At 36.1% G+C, this 23,366-nt stretch overlaps 2 non-coding genes across 2 annotated transcripts; one reads left to right on the forward strand and one right to left on the reverse strand.

The window, feature by feature from the left end:
• Nucleotides 1–455: 455 nt before the first annotated feature.
• On the forward strand, nt 456–539 carry Trnal-cag (transfer RNA leucine (anticodon CAG)). Its single transcript has one exon. It is a non-coding gene; the product is annotated as a tRNA-Leu (tRNA).
• Nucleotides 540–5,964: 5,425 nt separating this feature from the next.
• Trnat-agu (transfer RNA threonine (anticodon AGU)) lies at nt 5,965–6,037 on the reverse strand. The gene has a single exon. It is a non-coding gene; the product is annotated as a tRNA-Thr (tRNA).
• Between the last annotated feature and the right edge of the window lie 17,329 nt (nt 6,038–23,366).

A 23,366-nucleotide genomic window follows, 5' to 3' on the forward strand; every position in this document is an offset into this window, starting at 1 on the left:
GGGGTGAAGTACAGAGTTTAGGCCGAAGGCCAAGCGCTGGGACCTATGAAGTCATTGAGCGCTGAAAAGGAAATTGAGAGTAAGTAGCCTAGATTTGAAAGGCGTAACAGGAGGAAAACCTCTCAGTTGTATCATGAAATAATTGTTAGGAGAGGGTGGATAGCAAGATGGGAGAGAGAGAGAGAGAATATGAATAGAGGTGCAATAAAAGGAATGACAGGGGTTGCAGCTTGGGCCCGAAATGAAGCTGCAAAGAACCTTTCATAATGCCTACAGTGCACCCAGCGAGGTGCACCGACGGCACTACCCTTACGGAGTATTAGAAGCTATTATACGTGGTTAAGACTAAAGCAGGAGTAATCAACACCACAATTATTAACATCTCAAATTAACTAATAACATATAAGAAAAGAAATATATTTGCTTTAACCCTAATTGTGACTAACTTCTCTATAGTCAGGATGGCCGAGCGGTCCAAGGCGCTGCGTTCAGGTCGCAGTCCGGTCTTCCGGGCGTGGGTTCGAATCCCACTCCTGACAAGAAGTTTTGGATTCGTTCACAATTACCTGGATAAGGTTAATTAAGGAATGAAACCAGGAACGAACCCGGACTGACATTCGTTCACGACTATTTAGCGTGAAACGCGAATAGGAGAGCTAAAAATGCAGTTTCGAAATACGGCTTGTGTTTTCATTTCGTTAACGATCACTTGAATGCGATAATTCAGTTTTACGTTCATTAACCATCACTTGCATGAGTTACTTAAATGTTGCGGACGAATTGGTGTTGCATCTACGCATTCCAGAACGACACCTAATATCCTAGAAAAAGTTTCGATTCAGAATTTTTAAAATGTCTTGCAGTTCTGCGTTCATTCGCGTTCACTGGCACGGGTTAATAGAGTTGCACAAGTGAACGGATGCGTAGAGACGATCCCGGAAAGCGAAAGATTTACAGAACGATACCTGATATTGCACATAGTTTAGAATATAGGCAGAATTTAAAAAAAAAAAAAAAATTCAGAACGATACCTGATATCGCACAAAGTTTCGAATTAAGGCAGAATTTTAAAAAATTTTCATCGTTTCCAATCATTCACAGTCACTGTAACGGGTTAAATAAAGTTGCATCTGTGACCGAACTGCGCTTACGATAATTCACTCAACGATGATCCAGTAAAAGGCATAAATTTTACAGAGCGATACCTACTATCGTAGAAATGTATCGATTTATGAAATTTGTTCAATATTTCATGCTCACTGGGATGGACTCATTACGGTCGCACGTGTGAACGACCTGCGTTTAGATAATATAATTGACACAGACGATCCTGGAAAATAAGCAATTACAGAACGATCCCTAAAGTCGCAGAATTTATGAAGCGTTTTAAGGATTTGTGTTCACGATCATGAGGAGTTGAATGAGGCTGCTGCACCTGGGAACGATCTACGCTCTTAGGATAAAATCGAACAGACGATCCATAAGAACCAACGATATTTACAGAGATCTACTCAAATCGCTTTATCTCTTCCTTTCAACTTCAAAGCAAACGTTGCACATGTTTTCAGAGACAGATCTCGAACCTAATTTTCAATTATTAGGGACAGATCTTTAACAAAAAATATTGACAACATTCAAAACAAATTATATATATAAAAAAAAAAGTCAAAAAGATTTTTTTTTTTTTGCCCTGGGTGTTTTGAACACAATTTTTTTTTTTTCAAAACAAACTATATATATAAAAATGTCATATAGACTTTTTGCCAAGGGTGTTTTTAACACAATATATTTATCTTTTTTCTTCAAAACAAAAATACATATATAAAAGTCATATATAGACTTTTTTTTTTTTTTGCCAAGGGTGTTCTTCACAAAATATTTTTTTCAAAACAAATTATATATTGAAAATGTCATATAAAGACTTTTTTTTGCCAAGGGTGTTCTTGAACACAAAATATTGATTTTTTAAAAATAAAATATACATAAAAAGCCATATAAAACGAAAATTTCTCGTTTTTTTTAAAAGGGTGTATGAGGTGATTTAAGTAGTACTTGAATTTTGACAAACTGATATGAAGAAAGCAACCTCACTCTCTCACCTCCTTTCTATTTATCCCTTTTACTCTTTTTCATTTTGCATGTCAGCACACATTACCGACCAGCGTCTTGTAACGTTGAGAGTGAAGGACTTACCTATAACATTAACTTGGTTGCTATTATCTGAGGTTTGGAGCTCTCCAAATGACGAAAAAATCATTTGTTTCTGCTATTAAAAGAACTGTCTGATAAGGGTGCGTTCCGTTATCCCCTGGTGAGAGAGAGAGAGAGAGAGAGAGAGAGAGAGAGAGAGAGAGAGAGAGAGAGAGAGAGAGAGAGAGAGAGAGAGAGAGAGAGAAATGTAAGTAAATTTCGTATTCTCGTCTTATTGAGGAGGAAAAATCAAAATGACGGCGGATTTGGCTACATCTGCACCACAGCGAAATTACTGCAATGACTTTTTACCTTGCGTAAGCGTAACGTGACCATCTGGAATTGATACGTAATAATAATCTGCAGATGAAATGCAAGTGTGCATGCAATGCAACGGTTTTGCGTGCACTTCGCAAATGCCCAAGAAATAGAGCCTGCCAATATCGGTTGCACTGGTAAGCGATTTTACGTGCTCTCAACTTTTTCTTAAGAACAGACCGGAAAGTCACTAAAGCAAGAATGTTTTTGCAGCTTGGTTAGGACTGAAAGCGATTAAATTAAGCTTAAGCGCACCCACATTGTCGGCGTTCTAGCAACAACGAACGGGCTTCCATATAGTTAAAAAAAAATAACAATAAATAAATAAATAAAAAATGGAAGTGTCTCGAAGCTCAAGCTACAATTAATAAGCACAGCATAGTTGAAAGACAGAAGTTTTCTGAGTTCTTCTGAATTAACGAGCAAGTTTATGTCAAGACTTCAATACTCAACATTTAAATATATGTTTAGTATACATGTATGTTTGTTTTGTTTGCATGGTTGCATGGTGTTTTTACGTTGCATGGAACCAACGGCTTTACGTGACTTCCGATCCTCACCGAGAGTGAACTTTTATCACCAGAAATACACATCTCTCACTCCTCAATGGGATGCCAGAGAATCGGACTCGCGGCCACCGAGGTGGCACGCCAACACCATACCGACCACGCCACTGAGGTATACCTGTATGCACTAATGAGCTTTCTTTCAGATTTACATTTTCTTATAGGTTTTCCTAAGAAGTGGCTTATATCGAACATGACATTATTTACTAACGAGCTTGTTGGCGTACGCTACGCGCATTGGAAGCCGTCACTGCTACCTCCCCTACCCTCCCGATCCCCTGCCTACCCCATCCCCACCCAGGACGGCCAAACAGGTTTGCAAGAGGAGGGTGGCTGTGTCATGTCTTTCCTACTATTACCCGGGGGAGACAAACAAGATCCACTCAGATTTTATTATTTTAGATTAAGAATAAACGAAAATATAACCATTCTTGCGGAACTAATCGCATTCTTAAGACAATGTACATTATGCAACATGTCATACGAGGTCGTTGCTTCACTAAAGGACACTGTTATCTCTGAAAAGACTTAAAAAGAACTGGGACAGATATATGATGAGACCTTGAGGCAGCCAGCTTTCAATCTTCTAATCTAATTACAAAAAGAGAAAAGAAAGCATGATGAATGGAACCAAATAGAGAATTTTAAACGTATGATTATATGAATATATAACATAAGTATTTACACAGATATAAGAGTACATACAAGAAATGAGTGAATGTATAAGTAATGATTACATGAATATAATACGCCAGTTCTTACTACATATAGTAAGTAAGAGTGTTTAAGAGAACTAACATTAAATATGTCACGAATACTGACCTTGTCGACTTAAAGCTGGTTACACTGGATGAACCTGCAGTGTCCCCACCAAACAACAGAGATAAGGAAACAGGAAAGAGATAAAAAATACAAGTGAAAAACCAGAAGGGTGAAAATGTAACTGTCACCATGTTACTGTTAAATCCTTATCGATTGTGACTCGTAAACAACAGCTGATTAGGGGTGTATCGTGTCACTGTGTACCATTTGATTTATTCCTTCTTTTTAAAAAGTGATGTCTAGAATTTATTGATGATGTTGCGTCTCTCTGATGGATGCCCAGAGCAGGAATGCATGGCTGACCGACGTGTAGGGTCAAATGGTACAGCTAACTTTATATCATAAAAATAAAAACTTTTATTTCAAACATTTCTGTTTAGTTACAGAGAAACAATTGAGAATCTGAGTTACGCTGCTTTAAAGTGTTAGATAGATATATAGAATTTTAAAAATTAGGCTAAAGGCCAAGTGCTGGGATCTATGAGGTCATTCAGCGCTGAAACGGAAACTGACAGTAAGAAGGCTGGAAAGGTGTAGCTGGAGGATTACCTCGCAGTTGCGCTATGAATCAACTTTTAGAAGAGGGTGGAAAGTAAGATGGAAGAAAGAGAATATGAATGGAGGTACAGTAGAAGAGTGAAATGGGTTGCAGTTGGGGGCTTAAGGAGGGGAGGATGCAAAGAACCTTAAGTAATGCCTACAGTGTAATTCTCATTCTGTTTTCAGTACATCTGGGTCACTTCTTTAAAATATAGTAATACTTCTCTCATTCAGTTTTCACTACATCCGGGTCACTTCTTTAAAACATAATAATACTTCTCATTCGGTTTTAACCACATCCGGATCAATTATTTAAAAGATAATAATGCTTCTCATTCCGTTGTCACCACATCCGGATCAATTATTTAAAACATAATAATGCTTCTCATTCCGTTGTCACCACATCCGGATCAATTATTTAAAAGATAATAATGCTTCTCATTCCATTGTCACTACATCCGGATCAATTATTTAAAAGATAATAATGCTTCTCATTCTCATTCCGTTGTCACCACATCCGGATCAATTATTTAAAAGATAATAATGCTTAATCTCATTACCGTTGTCACTTACATCCGGATCAAATTATTTAAAAGATAATAATGCTTCTCATTCTCATTCCGTTGTCACCACATCCGGATCAATTATTTAAAAGATAATAATGCTTCTCATTCCGTTGTCACCACATCCGGATCAATTATTTAAAAGATAATAATGCTTCTCATTCCGTTGTCACCACATCCAGGTCGATTATTTAAAACATAATAATACTACTTCTCATTCAGTATTCACTACATCCGGGTCAGTTATTTCAAACATAATAATACTTCTCATTCCGTTGTCACTACATCCGGATCAATTATATTTAAAAAACATAATAATGCTTCTCATTCCGTTGTCACCACATCCGGATCAATTATTTTAAAAACATAATAATGCTTCTCATTCCGTTGTCACACATCCGGATCAATTATTTAAAATAATAATGCTTCTCATTCCGTTGTCACCACATCCAGGTCGATTATTTAAAACATAATAATACTACTTCTCATTCAGTATTCACTACATCCGGGTCAGTTATTTCAAACATAATAATACTTCTCATTCGGTTTTACTTCAACTTCAAAAGTTCAAGCGAAGATGCAGTGCATTACTACCCTAATACAGTCTTGAATTTAATTCACTTACATCTTTCCTATTTATTTATTCGTTTTCTTTTTTATCACTGCCCACTTCTTTCTGTACGTCCCATTTACCTTCCGCTACTTCTTTCTAGTGAACACCAGAAGCTTGAATTTCAAGTCAATGTGTCCTTTGGTGGACTTGAAATTGTAATTAATAATAATAATAATAACAACAACACACCGAACAGGACGCAAAACTTTCGTCAACATCTCTCTAACTAACTTAACAAACTCTCATGGTTGTAAAAGAGTAAAAGACTTCTTATTAGTAACTTAATTAATTCATCTTAATTGTATACATCTCCATCAGACAGCAACCGACTCGACTTCAAAACTTTCCAACGTGCCTTCAGGGAGGATCGAACTCCCGGCCTCTGGTTTACTAGACCAGCGCTCTAGCCACTGAGCTATGAAGGCGTACCAGTAACGAGGTCCTCCTGCGGTTTTGATTCATTTTCTCTCGTCAAACAATTAGTCGCGACTTTTCTTCGGCTCGATAATTATATCAGTAAAAAGAAGGACATTCTGTTTCAATTTCGCTGTCAAACATAAAAGCCTTTCAGAATGATTTATGTTATTTTTCGGGGTATTCCTCTACATTTCTCTTCAGTCGCGCTGTAACTTAGTCGGAGCTCTCTCTCTCTCTCTCTCTCTCTCACTCTCTCTCTCGCTCTCTCTCTCTCTGCTCCAAATTATGTGAAAACCAACGGCTACATATTATTCGAATAAATCAGTATTTTTTATTCGAAGAAATCAGCATTTTTTATTAATTACAGAAAAAATTAATATAAGACAGGAGCTTCTACCGAAATAGGTAAACCCGTCCAACTCCAGCACCATGACAACTAGAAAATAACTATTATATAAAATTTAGAACTGATAAATCCCTTTATGACACTGAAATTTCAAACTTACATTTAACAATAGTTATCTAAATATTGAACAGCAGCAATATAACCTATGACCATTACGATACGTTTTTCCAGCACAAAAATAAATAAATAAATGAATAAATAAAAACTAAAACACTTTAAATATGTCACAAAGTCTGCTGAAGATATGTTTAAAACTCTGTTGAGGTCAATTTATTTTTTCTATACTGCTACATCAAGAAATTATGACAAGATGCAAAATGAATGTAAGCAGAGTAGCAAACGGTAAAAAAAAAAAGTGGAAAAGAAAATGCAGTAAATATGAGTAATAATATGAAGAAATTCACATAAGCACAAAACAACCGGTTCAGCAGAAGACCATACAAAATAGCTAAACCGGAAACAAATATTTAAAAAAATATAAACAAAGAATATATAACAAATACTATTGAAAAAAAAGAGAAATAAAGAAAACGCATCTACGCATGGAATAATAGCAAGGTGCTTCAGTGCTTAAGGATTTAAATATTAACTGAAAGGTTTTGCAATACTCAAACAGGATTTATATGTTGATTGCAACGTGCTGCAATAATTGAGGAACTTATATGCTGATTGCAAGGTCTGTCAATTTGTAACAAATTCATAAGATTATAAAATGAAAATGCCACGAACTTGAGCAACGATTCCTCCCTTGCTGAAGGGAAAAACTTCAAGAACAAAACCTACTGAGCCACAAGGTATGTTCATGGCATACAGATTATCCGCTGTACTGTTCAAGCACCCAGCTACCACATTCATTATTCACCGCGGAATTCAATACTCTCTCTCTCTCTCTCTCTCTCTCTCTCTCTCTCTCTCTCCATGCAGGTCGTTTGAGCTTGGAAGCAACCCAGAATTTAAATGGTGGTTTAATGGATCCTTTCCTTTATTTATATTCGTGTCGACGATTATTCCTTTCCTCATCCAGTACCTTGCTCGACAATGCGCTCTTGTGAGTGTAATTTTAATTTTAAAATTTTAATACGTCATTTGTATCTTTACACAATTCCAGCGCTTGACAACTTCCAGTTTGAGGCTAATAATAGCCAATGGATGTGGGATGTTTCTTGTAATGGTTAGACGAAACAGGTATACACACTACAACGGAATAACAAAGGAGCATGTTTCTATAACTAGGATAGTCGGGCTTTTCTAAAAATGAATTTTTTCTATATAGTAACTAATGGTAATTTCAAGTAAAATTTGAAAAATTAACATTAAAAAAAATGATATTCATATTTTTAAAAAAGTTCACTTAAATGAGTCGCCCCTCATTCAAAAATGTGACGAGGGCAATGCCTTGCTTGTCTAGATATGGGCACTTTGTTACTTCAGCAAAGAAGTATATCGACAGGACTCATCCAGGATCTTTTTCTAGATAGGGGCCGCCAAGAATTTTCGGGTTCGTTATCTAGGACTAACATTCTTTGGGGGTAATATATTTATATCTACAGTCTTTTGAGGATCGTTATCTAGGACTAACATTTCTTGGGGGATATTATCTTTTTATGATACAGTCTTTTGTATGTCATTATCTAGGACTAACATTTCTTGGAGTCATTATCTTTATGAAATTTACAGTCTTGTGTGGGTCGTTATCTAGGACTAACATTCCTTGGGGGATATTATCTTTATGATACAGTCTTTTGTGGGTCACTATCTAGGACTAACATTTTTGGGGGTTATTATCTTATGATATTTACAGTCTTGTGTGGGTCACTATCTAGGAGTAACATTTCTTGGAGGTCATTATCTTTATAATATTTACAGTTTTTTGTGGGTCGTTATCTAGGAGTAACATTTCTTGGAGGTCATTATTTTTATGATATTTACAGTCTTGTGTAGATCATTATCTAGGACTAACATTTTTTTGGGGGGGGGGGGTATTGTCTTACGATATTTAGTCTTGTTAGTAAGATTCATTTAATCTAGGACTAACATTTTTGAGGGGGGTTAATTGTCTTATGACATTTACAGTCTTGTGTGGGTCATTTATCCAGGAGTAACATTCTTTGCGGTCATTATATTTATGATACAGTTTTTTGTTTACGTTTCTACGGTCATCTCCAACGGGCTTCTTGTACTAGACACGCCGCAAACGGTGAATACAAACCAGGTCAAAGCCCGTGAGGGGTCACTATCTAGGACAGATCCCTCATCCCCAATTCAGGAAGGAATCCAGGAAAGAAAAAGGAGGGCAAGGCAGGAAAGCAAGCCGATGGCGGAGGGTGTGCAAGGAGTACGTCAAAAGGATGGTGATCAGGAGGAGGAGGAGGAGGAGGATGACGACGAAGAAGACATTTCCTCCATGAGTGGAATGGGAACGGAAAGACAGGAGAACCCGATATGAGAGGGAGACCTTACCTTACCTTACAGACCTTACATGTTCGGGTTGCCCCAGGTCCCTCAGTGTGAGGCACCTCTAACGTCTACCAGAGAGTTGCTAGTACATCTTCCGGTATATTTTGCATCTTCCAATCTTGGATGGTCTGGGATGCAACTTATATATTTGTCGAGCTTATTCTTAAACACATCTATGCTCACTACTGATGTATTCCTCAGATGAGCTGGCAACGCATTGAATAGACGCTGCAATTATCGATTGTCTGGTGACGCTAGTGGATTAATGTCCTGTGTGCTTCCTTATTTTTCCTGGTATAGTTTTGGACACTATTAATCTACCTCTGCTTGCTCTTTCTGATTTTTTAGTTCCATGATATTTTCTGTTATTCCTTCTATCTGTTTCCATGCCTGAATTATCATGTAGCGTTCTCTTCTCCTTTCTAGACTATATAATTTTAAGGATTGTAGTCTTTCCCAGTAGTCAAGGTCCTTAACTTCTTCTATTCTAGCTGTAAAGGACCTTTGTACACTCTATTTGTGCAATATCCTTTTGATAGTGTGGGTACCATATCATATTGCAATTCAAGTGGACTACGAACATATGTTTTATAAAGCATAATCATGTGTTCAGCTTTTTCTTTTGGAAACAACATTCCCAATTTGCTTTACTTAATTTGCCAATAGAAATTGCTTATTTGATCATTGCCATAACATGGTTTCCTATTCATCATCACACCAAGGTCTTTAACTGCTTCCTTATTTGTGATTGTCTCATTAGATCCCCTATATGCATATAGCTTTCCTTCTCTGTCTCCATAATTTATTGATTCAAATTTATTAGAGTTAAATACCATCCTATTTACCTCTGCCCAATCATATACCTTGTTAAGGTCTCTTTGTAGCGCGTTCCTATCTTCATCACAAGTAATTTCTCTACTTATTCTTGTGTCATCGGGGAAACTACTCACTACCGAGTCCTTAACATTACTGTCTATGTCTGCAATCATAATAACAAACAGTAATGCAGCTAACACCGTACCTTGTGGCACACCGGATATTACCTTAGCTTCATCCAATTTCTCATCGTTTGCAATAACTATCTGTTTTCTGTGTGTAAAATAAAATTTTAACCATCTTCCTACTTTATCCATTATAATTATGTTTTTTTCTAATTTTTCTTCGCTAATAATATTAATGGCCTATACCTTGTCAAAAGCTTTTTGCAAAAGTCTAGATAAACCACATCTGTTTCATTTCCGCTTTTCATATTTTTGTATATGTTCTCATGGTGGACTAACAGTTGGGTTTGTGTACTTTTTTCAGGTACGAAACCATGTTGTCCTATATTAAACAAATTATTTTTTTATTAAATGTTTCATAATATTTTTCTTCATTACCCTTTCATACACTTTCATAATATGTGATGTTAGACTCACAGGCCTATAATTACTTGCCTCTAGTCTTGATCCACTTTTGAAAGTAGGGGTAATATATGCTAATTTGCCTGTATCTACACTTAGTCTTAATAATATTGCAAGTGGCTTTGCGATAGAATGAACTACTTTCTTTAACAAAATAGCAGGGACACCATCAGGCCCTGCAGCAGCTCCATTTTTAATTTCATTAATAGCCTGCACAATATCAACTTCATTAATATCTATGTCAGCTAAATATTCACTATTTTTGTCCCTTACTTCTATATTATTATCTTCATTATCAATTCTAGGGGTGAATTCTCTCTTATATCGTTCTGCCAATATGTTGCATATTTCCTTTTTTTCATTCGTTAATCTTTTGATTGTATAATCTTTTGTTCTGCATTTTCTATCTTACTTTTTAGTTCTATAACTTTCCATGCATTTTTTTATTTTGCAAGACCTTTTTTCCACTTTCTGATTTTCTGGAACAAGATCCTTCTGTCTCTTGGTATGCATGACTGATGTTTACTTTTCTTCTTCGGTATATCTTTATCCACTACTTTCTCTATTTTATTTTTATATAATATCTCCGTATTTACCCTTATATCATCACTTACGAAAATGTTATCCCAATCTTTGTTTAATTCTTCATTTATTTCTGACCATTTTATATGTTTTTTACTGGTATGGATTTTGTTATTTATTTTCCAGATCCATTTTCCCACTTTTTTCATTTCTTGCTTATCTCTGTTTTCACTTGCTTTGGAATGGACTGTTAATTCTATGACATTATGGTCTGAAATGCTCGCATTATAAACTATTATTTATTTAACATAATTCACCTCGTTCACAAATACTAGGTCTAAAGTATTTTCCTTTCTTGTTGGCAGGTGATTTATTTGTTGAATGATGTGTTCTAGTAGCATATCTCCTATTCGTTCTTTCCAGTCTACGAAAGGAAAGTTAAAGTCTCCAGATAGGAGAATAGTCCAGTCATTGTGATTTCTACATATATCATCCAATTTTTCTATTATTATGTCAAACTCTTTAGTATTAGGGGGTCTATATATTACTATGTTCATTAATTTTTCAGATTCAAATTCTACCGCTATTAGTTCACATTCTGAGTTACTATATTTCTCATATATTTTTCCTTGTTTTTTGTCTTTCCCATATATTGCGGTTCCCCCTTGATTCCTATTTTTTGGAACCCTTTTATTTGATCGTCATTCCCAGTCTCTTGGGAATAACAGGTTTCACTTATATTCATTATATCTATTTTCTTTTCAATTTGGGTTAGTTCTTCTTAGTATTCTATTTTTCTTTTTGAGTTACTCGTAACTAAACCCTGCGCATTCATCACTATGATGGTTTGCGTGTTTTCTCCTTCATTTAATATGGGTAATAATAAGGATTTTCCCATCTCTTTCCTGCTCTGGTATGTGTTCTTTTCTTCATTTCCAGAAATTCTGACATTAAAAAATCCAACTTTTCATAATATTTGATCTTCCTTCATCATAATGATTCATTTTGTGTCTGAATCTGCAATTTTCTCTGTATCTGCAATATCCTCTTGCATCATAAATACAGTTCTTATCTCTTGAGTTGTATCTCGGAGCTGATGCTTGGAAATATTTTGCTGACACTGCATATCGCGGTGATGGCTTGCTTTTTTCTTTCACCTGATATTCTTTGTTCCTCTCTTTATTTGTTGTTTTCTTATTTTGGATTTTATTATTTGATTAATTATTTATTTGATTTTGATTCATGGCTACAGGGTGCATATATTTACATTTTTTGTCGAACTTACATCCTTTTCCTTCTTTGAGAGAGAGAGAGAGAGAGAGAGAGAGAGAGAGAGAGAGAGAGAAGACTATTAAAACGATTAGAACCAATGAGTGAAGGATCGTTTCATGCTGAAAGGATGACACACCTACGGGGCATTTCCGAGAAGCTTAATGGAGTCATCGGTCAATATCTATAGATATCCTTTGGTTGCTCAGTACATCCTCTGCATACTGAATTAGTGTGATGTGTAGTATATGCATACTCTAAGCATACTGGATTAATAATGAATTAATATTATCCACTTCAAATATTTATGCCGACATTTTCCGTCGACGAATTAAATAATAAAGAACAACTCCACATCAAGAAAACGAATTAAAGCAACTGCCTAAAAGCTCAAAACTTCAGGATGCAGTTCACGTCAAGTTTGAAGAACAATTCATCCAGCAAATGTGGAGTGGATCAGAAGACTGTAAAATTAATTAACTATAGGAAGACTTTCAAGCAACACATAGTTTTCCGTGGATAATATTAATTCAATATTAATCCAGTATGCTTAGGATAATACCTGACATTAGAGTATGCATAGACTACACATCACACTAATTCAGTATGCACAGGATGGACTGAGCAAAGGATATTTATAGATATTGACCGATGACTCCCTTAAGCTTCTCGGAAATGCCCCGTAGGTGTGTCATCCTTTCAGCGTGAAACGATCCTTCACTCATTGGTTCTAATCCTTTTAATAGTCTTCTCTCTCTCTCTCTCATATTGGGTTCTCCTGTCTTTCCGTTCCCATTCCACTCATGGAGGAAATGCCTTCCTCGTCATCCTCATCCTCCTCCTCCTTGGAATAATCAGCATAAAGTGATTTTGTTTCACACACACACACACTATATATATATATATATATATATAATATATATATATATATATATATATATATATATATATATATATACACACACACACACACACACACACACACACACACACATATATATATATATATAATTTATATATATATATATATATCATATATAATTACTATATACATATATTGTGTGAGTGTGAAACAAAATCACTTTATGCTGATTATTCCAAAGATGACAGAAGGAAAAAAATACTGCAGCATCATTGTTTTTCCACCAATTTAGAGGGCTTGAGATCAAAGCTCTGAAATACTCCATAGAACCTTATCACAACGAAAATACTCAAAAGAAAAAGAAGAATGTCTGTAATGGTGCGAAAGTTATTTGATAACAAGATAGAAACAAAAAGTCGCTCAACTAAACTATAAAACAAGATGATTACATTAAAACTTTGTCCATTTATCTGTGCATTTTCAAAGGTGGATTTTGTATAGAAAGAGTGTGAGGATCGAGTCTGTAACAACGTCGAAAAATCAAATTTGTGTTCGACTTCCTGCAGGCGGAAAATGGAAACTGGTACATGAGCTGTTGCCAGGTGCGAGGATGTTTGTTGCACGAAGAATGACGTCTGACTGAAGATGAAAAAACTCCCGTCCCACATCGAGATATAAAAGAGAGGCAGTATTATTAACAATGCTTCTAGGACGGTACAAGGATACATAATACATACATACATACACCCCCCAATCACACATTTACGTGTTATATATAATTATACACATATACACGTTTATTCACATATATGTACACACCTCCACACACACACACACCATACTACATTTCTGAACGTCGTGCAAAGGTTGTGAACCCCTCAGAGAGATGAAATGCCACCTTCTCCTGAGACCAACAAGAGTCAAAATTTCACTCTTGCACGACTCCAGACAATTAAAATATTAGCACTCTATCTGGTATCCAATGAACATCATTAACTATGGTGGATGTGGTGTTTTCAACCCCACAACCTATGGTGGATGTGGTGTTTTCAACCCCACAACCTATATCGAAAAAACAAAATAAATAAGAGTGAAATCACTTATTTTGGGGTCTTGAAGGTATGTTGATGTAGTGCAAAAGAGAAGTATTGCATTATAAATGACGAGATTGCTGGGGCGCGCTACACTGCACGGGGACCCGGCGCTGACCGTCAAGTTTCCCCTACCCCTCCCCCACCTGAGGCGAACAAACACGTGAAGAAAGGTGGACGTGCCGGACCCCAGCCGGGGCGGACAAACAAGGAAGATCCACTCGGACTTCATTATTATAGATCGATTCGTCTAAACACAAACTCTAAAGAGAGGATTGTCATGCCAATCGGTGTATAACATAGCCAAGGAAACAACTGTAGAGATACCGTCTGAAAAGAATGCAGTTCTGAACAGAACGATTATTCTCTTTAGAATACTTATTTGCTGCAAGTATATAATATAAGAGACAAAAACTGAAAGAGGCATGAATGGAAGGAGTATTTAATGAATAGAATGAGTACTGTAATGAATAGAAGGAATACTGAGAGTGCAGTAGTGAATAGGAGGAATACTGTAAATTTGAAAATACTTCCAAAAGTGACTGATGAAGATCTAGAGAGGACAAGTAAGAGCTTAACAAACGACAAGACATCAGCGGTTGACGGAACTACAAGGGACACGACGCAGCAGCAGCAGCAGCAGCAGAGTGTTTATATAAAAGGGTGACTGACTGCCAGGCCATTCATTTATAAGCTGCGTCGATAAAGAAAGGGTTCCAGAGGAATGGATGAAAACATTATGCTTTCAGTATACGAAACTAAAGGTGACAGGGATGATTAAAATTTAAAAGGGTGTGTTAATACGCTTACTAGAAAAGATGTGAGGTACGATTCTCAGAAAGGAAAATAGATGACTAAAGAATGATAAACTGGAAGGAGTGTGGTTCTAGTATTTACGAAACAGTGGTATACATAAGTTTGAAAAATGTTTATAATAGAATTAGTAGAGACACGGTGTAAAATGCAAGGACAATAATGACGTACACATCACACAGTAATAAGAAATAAGTCAAAGTTATTCGATAAAATTTGAAATATAGTAGAAGTGTATCCCCTATAGTTCTGTCAGAGTAAAACATAAAATCCAACAAAAAAATATATAAATTAAACCACACAGTACATACGATTACTCATATCAATTCAAATCATTCATCGAAAAAAAATCAATTTTAAAACAAACAAATTAAAAAATGAGCCGAAGTTTCTCCGGCTCAAACGAGTTTTCTCTACAGCATATGCTGTATAAACCGCGCCCCATGAAGCTTTCAGCCAAGGCCCGGTAGTGGCCTGTCCTATAGCGTTGCCAGCAAGACCATAGCTAACTTTAACCTTAAATAAAATAAAAACTACTGAGGCTAGAGGGCCGCAATTTGGTATTTTTGGTGATTGGAGGCTGGATGATCACCATCCCAATTTGCAGCCCTCTAGCCTCAGTAGTTTTCAAGATCTGAGGGTGGACAGAAAAAGTGCGGACGGACAGGCGAATAGCCATCTCAATATTTTTCTTTTACAAAAAAAACAAAAAACGACTAAAGGGTAAACACGAATACTTGAAGCGTTTTTAAATGGCTCTGTCAAGGTTGGAGTTTTATGAGGACTTATTTGCCCTCTTCCCTTTTCATTGTACGTTCGAGTCTGACAGGAGGACGTCTCTTTCTTCTCAGAAGTGGTAGTGACTTTGCTGCTCTCGACATCTTGCTGACATTTTTTCCACGAAGGTTACACAGTTGCTGGAATTGTCATGCTGTAGCAAATGGATGAACTTTGGGATTTTTCTGTTTGTCTGTTTATTTGTTTGGGCTGTAGCAAAACAATTCAAAATTTTAGTTCACCCTTCCTTTATATTTATATTATATATATATATATATATATATAGATATATATGATATATATATATATATATATGAAATATATATATACATAATATATATATATATATAAATATATCATATATATGATAATATATATATATATATATATAATATATGAAATATATACTATACATATGTATAATATATATATATATATATATTATATACATATATACTATATATATATATATTATATATATATATATATATATATATATAGCTAATACATATAACATAGACATACACAAGTTATGTTTGTTTAAATGAAAAAGGAATTAAGTCTGTTCTCCAAGCAAAACATTTCAAAGAACGACAAATCTCTCTCTCTCTCTCTCTTGTTCTCTCCGCGCACACACACACAAACAACAAAATGTCACGTGACAGTAAAAGTCACACACGCCTAGTTTAACATAAAAAAAAAAAAAAGTGATCATGACATGTCCTAATGTTAAAAACCTTTGCACAGGCATCAACGTGAGTTTCACAGGATTGTGGATCCCGCCCCCGCCCCCCCTCCTTGAAGAGTGCCACGACTATAATCCTGAGGTGACCCACAACCAAGCCTGCTCCTAAAGACTCTCAGATAATCTGAGGTCACGTTTTTCAGAGCTCCTTGCAAATGCGAGTCAGTCATCTTGGCTAACCCCCTTTCTCCCTAGCCGGCCCCCCCTTCATCATTCCTCCCCTTCATATTCCTCTCCTGAAATTCTGTGTATATTTTTCACCACCCGCCCACCTTTTTTTTTTTTTTTTTTTTTTATTTAATTTAAATGGGACATTTTCTAAGGACAATCATCCCCCCCCCCCTACTATTCTTTCAGGTCATGTTGGGTCAGGTAAGATACTGACAGGTCTCCTTTTTTTTACATTGTTTTGGTGTAGTTTTTTTATGTGCTTACATTTGTTCTTTGAATGGCGCATTGTTATCGCTGTCCATGAAGACCTTGACTTGACGTCTGTATTTTTTCTCTTTCTTCATGTAATTCACTCTTGTTTTCGTTTTGGACAACTTCTAGTGTTCGCTTGGGATGCTTATGGCTGAGACAGTCTCATAAATACAATTCAAAGTACTCCTCTTCTTTAAACGCCTGGTAATGACTATTTTACAATGACTGACACTTGAATACCTTGAAAGACCCACCTGGAGAGGATTTACACACACACACACACATATATATACTATATATATATATATATATATATATATATATATATATATATATATATATATATATATATATAATTTATGGTGTGTGTGTAACCAAAGCGGTCTTTCATTTGAAAATTATGTATATTTGACTTAATTTTGCTACCTTTTCCCACTAACACTTCCTAAATTTTAGGACTCAGCAAAGGAAAAACATTTCTTCGGATTCTCGTGAAATTTTCGAAAATCCTCGGCAACTGACATTGGATTAATTTACTAAGTTGTCGTTGATATTAGACTCAAGCTTTATAAATGCATGAATTAATCTACATTACTCGGTACAACACCACCTAAAGGTCACTAGGGACGTCGAGTCGACGGTAACAAGCTGTTTACCTTCAGGACGGTGTGAGCAGCTCTTTCGACTGTCCCTTGGTCCCTTCTTTATTCGACATTTTATTTATTTATGGAATTGCTCGAGTTCTTGCTGGAATGTGAATAGAGCTGGAAATGGAACTTGGCAGTTAATTAAAAGGTCTGAAAGGTGGAACAAGCGGAAAACCTCAAAACAGCTGCACTAAGAAAGAGTTGTTAGGAGTGGGTGGAAGGGACGAAGGAAGAAGAGAATATGAACGGAGGCACAGTTAAAAGGACTGAAAGAGATTGCAAGTAGTGGCCGGATAGAAGCTGCAAAGAACTCTAAGTAAAGCCTACAGTGCACCGCATGAGGTGCAATGAGGGCACTCACCACCCCACAGCGATCGAATTCACCATAAACCTTCAAGTTTTAAAACCTCCGCAGCAACAGATCGACCCTTACAGACAGCACTCACTCACTCTGGCATGTACTATTATACTTCCTGGATGCAAGGACTGTTCTACTCCAACAACTATCGCACTCCATGTCACTGAAGCTTCCTCGGTTTCACTCTCCTCATTCCTCCAGAGTTCCAAATCATGCACCTCCTGGCACTGGTCTATCAATTTCCATATTTTGCACGTGACCAAAATGTCCTTGAATAAATACAACCATACACACTCACACATACAATATATAGTATATATGGCAGGCATGTCTCGGAGGTAGCACAAACACACAGACACACACACCAAACAATGGGCATGCTGTAGAAGATCTGGAAATCAAACATACAGGAACAGCGCAGACGAGGAGAACAAAGACGAAGAGGACACCAAATATGGTAGGTGCCCTATGCCAGGTTAAGGAGCCTGAGGTCTCTCCCCCGGTTAGCGTTAAGTATCTTTGCAATGAGCTCAATAATTTACGGCTCCTCATGACAAAATAGTAGGATACAGTATCCTAAATTAGGTTAGTTTAGGACGGAACTCTGTCCTTCCCGCAGTTTTGGTTTCTTTCTATCCAAAATCAGTGGTTTCCACCATTAGGACCCATTATTGTTAGACAAAGGTAGGTGTGTGTGTGTGTGTGCGTGTGTGTAATGGGCTAACCAAGCACTTCCGGCGGAAATGAATATCAATTTCGTTGGAATTAAACAAAGAATTATCAATTTAAAAATTTTTCACAACTATGATCGATTACGGTTTTACTTGTAACTTTGTTTGAAATAAATAACAGATACATATATAATGCACACAAACACAACTATATATGTGTATATATATATGTGTATGTATATATATATATATATATATATATATATATATATATATATATATATATATATATTTATATATATATATATATATATATGTATATGTATATGTATATATATAGTATATATATAGATTTATCTTATATATATATCATATTAATATACTATGTTATATATAATATATATGATATATTATGTATTGTATCTGTATATTATAACTAATATAGATATATATCTATACATATATATATATATATATATATATATATATATATTATATATATATATATACACACACACACACACACACACACACACTATATGGCTTCACGATGTAACCGGTAGTAGTTTCATCTAAAAATCAAAGCGACCCAGACCAGACTCCATGGTAGGAATGGTCACGCTCCATTAAAAACATTGTACCTGGTCAGTAAGACAACTGTGGGTGCCAACAGCAGGATTAAGATGGGCATGGGAATACAAAAGACTTGCCTGCAATCGGAATGCAAAAAATATCAGTACCCCTGGTAAGGAGAGAGGCGTTCGGTATATATACTATATATATAATATATGTACACAGTGTGTGTGTGTGTGTGTGTGTATGAGATTTGCTACAAACCGAGCTACCATAACAACCATAACGAGCCAACATTATTTTTCATCATGTATTTTCCTCCTTTTACAGAGCTGCAACTTCGCCTAATTTTTCGATGTTTTTCTGTAGAGTTCACTAGACGATGGATTCGATAGGGACACGGACACACACACACACACACAGAAAGAGAGAGAGAAAGCTACATTTTAGGAAATTAATTCCTAGTGACTTACACAATGCTCTACGAACATACGAACATTCTCTCTCTCTCTCTCTCTCTCTCTCTCTCTGCTGTCTGGCGTTAGACAAAGGTCTACGGGAGACAAGGAAAGTACATTTTGGACGTTGTGAAGTAGACTTCCAATCAGAAGACCCGAAATCCGCGACGCACCTCGTGAGGAGGAGCCCATTGGCTCCATTCGATCCTTGGCCTCAACTTCAGCCAATCAGAACTCTGATCGGTCTGGAGACGGCCACATAAAAAAAAAAAAAAAAATGAAAATAAAAACAATAGCATTGGTAGCATTTAACAGTAAAAGAAAAACGATGCTTATAAAAGTCAAGGTTAATTGCATTGTCCTCGAATTCAGTGAACTGAACTACAGGATCAAAATAAAATTGTTGCGATTCTAACCCGCGCTAATATACCACAACTGCCGACGTCTAATAATGTATGAGCTCTGATGACGTAACAAAATACGCACTGACTTATCTCAGGTTTACAGTCGTAACCAGGAGGACAGGGGGGATGGGGGGGGGGGGGGGTTGATAAAGGGGTTAAATATTATGGGGAAAAGATGAATAGAGCTACAGGTCCTTCTTTAAGCGTGTCATGATTCATGAAATCGGTTGAGTCTCCTTTTTGAGCTCGAAGGAAGTCAAGACGTGTATGTGTATATACGTAGCATACACACATACATATAAATTCATATCTATATATTTGTATTATTTTCATATATCAGCAGTTAAGAGAGACTGATACCTTTTTGTTTGTTTATGGAAGACGTAGTTTTAAAAAATATATACCTAGTATATACACACATATATATACGTTTATACTTATATATTTGTATTATTTTCATATATCAACAGTTACATGAGAATGAGACCTTTTATTTTATTTATTTAAGAAAAAAATGTAGTATAAAAATATTATATGATTTATATTATAAATGTATTATCCAATTTTTATTTATTTATAATATACGCACATTATATATAAAAATTTAAATACTATATAGACTATATATATATATATATATATATATATATATAGATATATATATATATATATTATATATATATCTATATATATATAGATGTTTTGGAGGAATATGCGGGTGGTGACTTGACATGATACTCATCTGTCAGTAACATTTTTTGACTGTTGCCATACTAGGTTGACCTTGTGTTCTGACGCGAGGTGCCTCAACTCTTGCAGCGGTCTATCAAAAACAAGAGCGTAAGGCACCAAGCACGCCTCTACCACTGTTAAGCCTTATGTGAAGCCATCTTGATTCGCCAGAATCGATTACTTGTCGGAATTCATAGAAAATCTCACGCTTCGAGACAAAACAAATCCTGCGTTAGTTTCTGACCGAGGTCAGTGGTACCAAAATCTACTGGCGAATTGAATATAGAATTTAGTCCAAAGGCCTACCAATGGACCTATGAGGTCATTCAGAGCTGAAGTGGAAATTGACAGTCAAAGGTACGAATGGTGTGACAGGAGGGACGCCTCGCAACTGCACTGTGAAATAATTGTCAGGAGAGGTTGGAAAGTAAGATGGAAGAAAGAGAACACGAAAGGAGGTATAGTAAAATGAACGAAAGGGGACACAATGAGGAGCAATGACGGCACTATCGCGAGGGAAGCTGCGCCTTGATTCTCACTTCTGTCGAGCTGGTTATGCTTGGAGTCATTCCAATATTTGTGTCTGGTCGCAGGCATCCTCAGGGTAATTGAGGGGGTACTTTGTGACCCTTCCCATAGGCTATTCGATTTGGTCGACGTTAGTGAAATTCTGGCTCTTCGTCGACATGAAAACCGTTTATTTATCTTGAGTTTTGATGTTGAGATGAAGTATATGCCGACAAGGTCGTACCTGACATTTCGTCAGTAGTCACCGTCCCGGGGGGGGAAGAGGTGGGGTGGGGGGGGGGGGGGGCATAGTGCCGTCATTGCACCTCATGTGGTGCCCATTTCGTTCCCTCTTACTATACCTCCTTTCGTGCTCTCTTTCTTCCATCTTACTTTCCAACCTCTCCTGACAATTTTTTCACAGTGCAGTTGCGAGGGCGTCCCTCCTGTCACACCTTTCGAACCTTTGACTGTCAATTTCCACTTCAGCTCTGAATGGCCTCATAGGTCCCATTGGGTAGGCCTTTGGACTAAATTCTATATTCAATTCGGCAGTAGATTTTGGTACCATTGACCTCGGTCAGAAACTAACGCAGGACTTGTTTTGTCTCGAAGCGTGAGATTTTTTTTTTTTTTTTACAATGAATTCCGGCAAGTAATCGATTCTGGCGAACCAAGATGCTTCACATAAGACTTGACAGTGGGAAGGTAGAGGCGTGCTTGGTGCCTTACGCTCTTGTTTTTGATAGACCGCTGCAAGATGTTACGGCACCTCGCGTCAGAACACAAGGTCAACCTAGCGTGGGCAACAGTCAAAAAATGTTAATGACAGATGAGCATAATGTCAAGTCACTATCCACATATTCCTCCAAACATCTATATATATATATATAATATATATCTAATATATATATATATATATATATATAGTATATATATATATATATATATATATATATATATATATATATATATATATAATATAATATATATATAATACATTTATAAATAAAGATAAAAATAATATGAATGCATTTTTTAAACTACATTTTTCTTAAATAAATAAAACAAAAAGTCTCAGTCACATGTATCTGTTGATATATGAAATAACACAAATATATATTTTAAGTATAAATGTATAGGGTAGTGTATAATAGCTACGTGTACATATAATATATATATATATATATAATATAATAAAAAATTATAATCACTAACAAAGCCATCACAGTCATCACCACGACCCTTTTCAGTATCATTATTTCCTTCTTTAACGAATTCTACATTGCCGAAATTAACTACTCGACCACCATTCCCATCACCATCTTCATAAAGCACAGTATCATTTCCTTTACAATTTTCAGATCCATGAGTCAAACCCTATAAACGTACAGAATTCACCATAGTATCCCTCACAACCAACTACCGTTAAAAACAAGTAAAACACTCAAAATATAAAAAACAAAATACACACACACACAAGGAGGCGTTTCCTTGAGCTCCCAGTCGAAAACAAGTCATATACGTACACACACACACTCACACACACACACACACACATACAAACATGGTTCTGCAGACAGCTGCTTCCACGTTCCTCTTGGATGGTGTTTACACAAGTCAAAACAACGAGAGAGAATGTAGGTTAAGCAACTGCTCCTCCATTCCTCCTCGGATTAGAGACAATGGTCCAGAGAGAGAGAGAGAGAGAGAGAGAGAGAGAGAGAGAGAGAGAGTCACTGAGGACAGATGAAACAAGAAATTAGTTTTAAAAAATGTGTACACGTTAAAGATACTAGCAACTGAAGCACAAGGTGTATATGTTGCTATTCTTTTACCTAACAATGAAAGATAAAATGTTACATAAATTTACTGTGAAAGAGGGAATAAATATTTAAGATTAAGACATGAAAACACAATGATCTGAAAGACAAAAGTAACAAAGTAAATATTCTTGACGAATGATTACGAAGTAGCAAATGTGTGAAAGCAGGATTCTACCATGTGAGAAAGATTCTTTATCTTCCTCACTTCCACTTGAGTAAGATCAATTTTTAAAAACCTAAACCACAAAAAGACCTCTTCAAAATAACAGACGCAGACAACTTACACCTAGAGAAAATCTTCTCTATATTTCACAAAGAAATCCAGCCAAATGTAATTATTCACACCGCAATGTAGAAGCGAAGTTTCGTACATGACGACACCTTAAGGTCACC

The sequence above is a fragment of the Macrobrachium nipponense genome, chromosome 39 (genome assembly GCF_015104395.2).
Source record: "Macrobrachium nipponense isolate FS-2020 chromosome 39, ASM1510439v2, whole genome shotgun sequence".
Taxonomy (NCBI): domain Eukaryota; kingdom Metazoa; phylum Arthropoda; class Malacostraca; order Decapoda; family Palaemonidae; genus Macrobrachium; species Macrobrachium nipponense.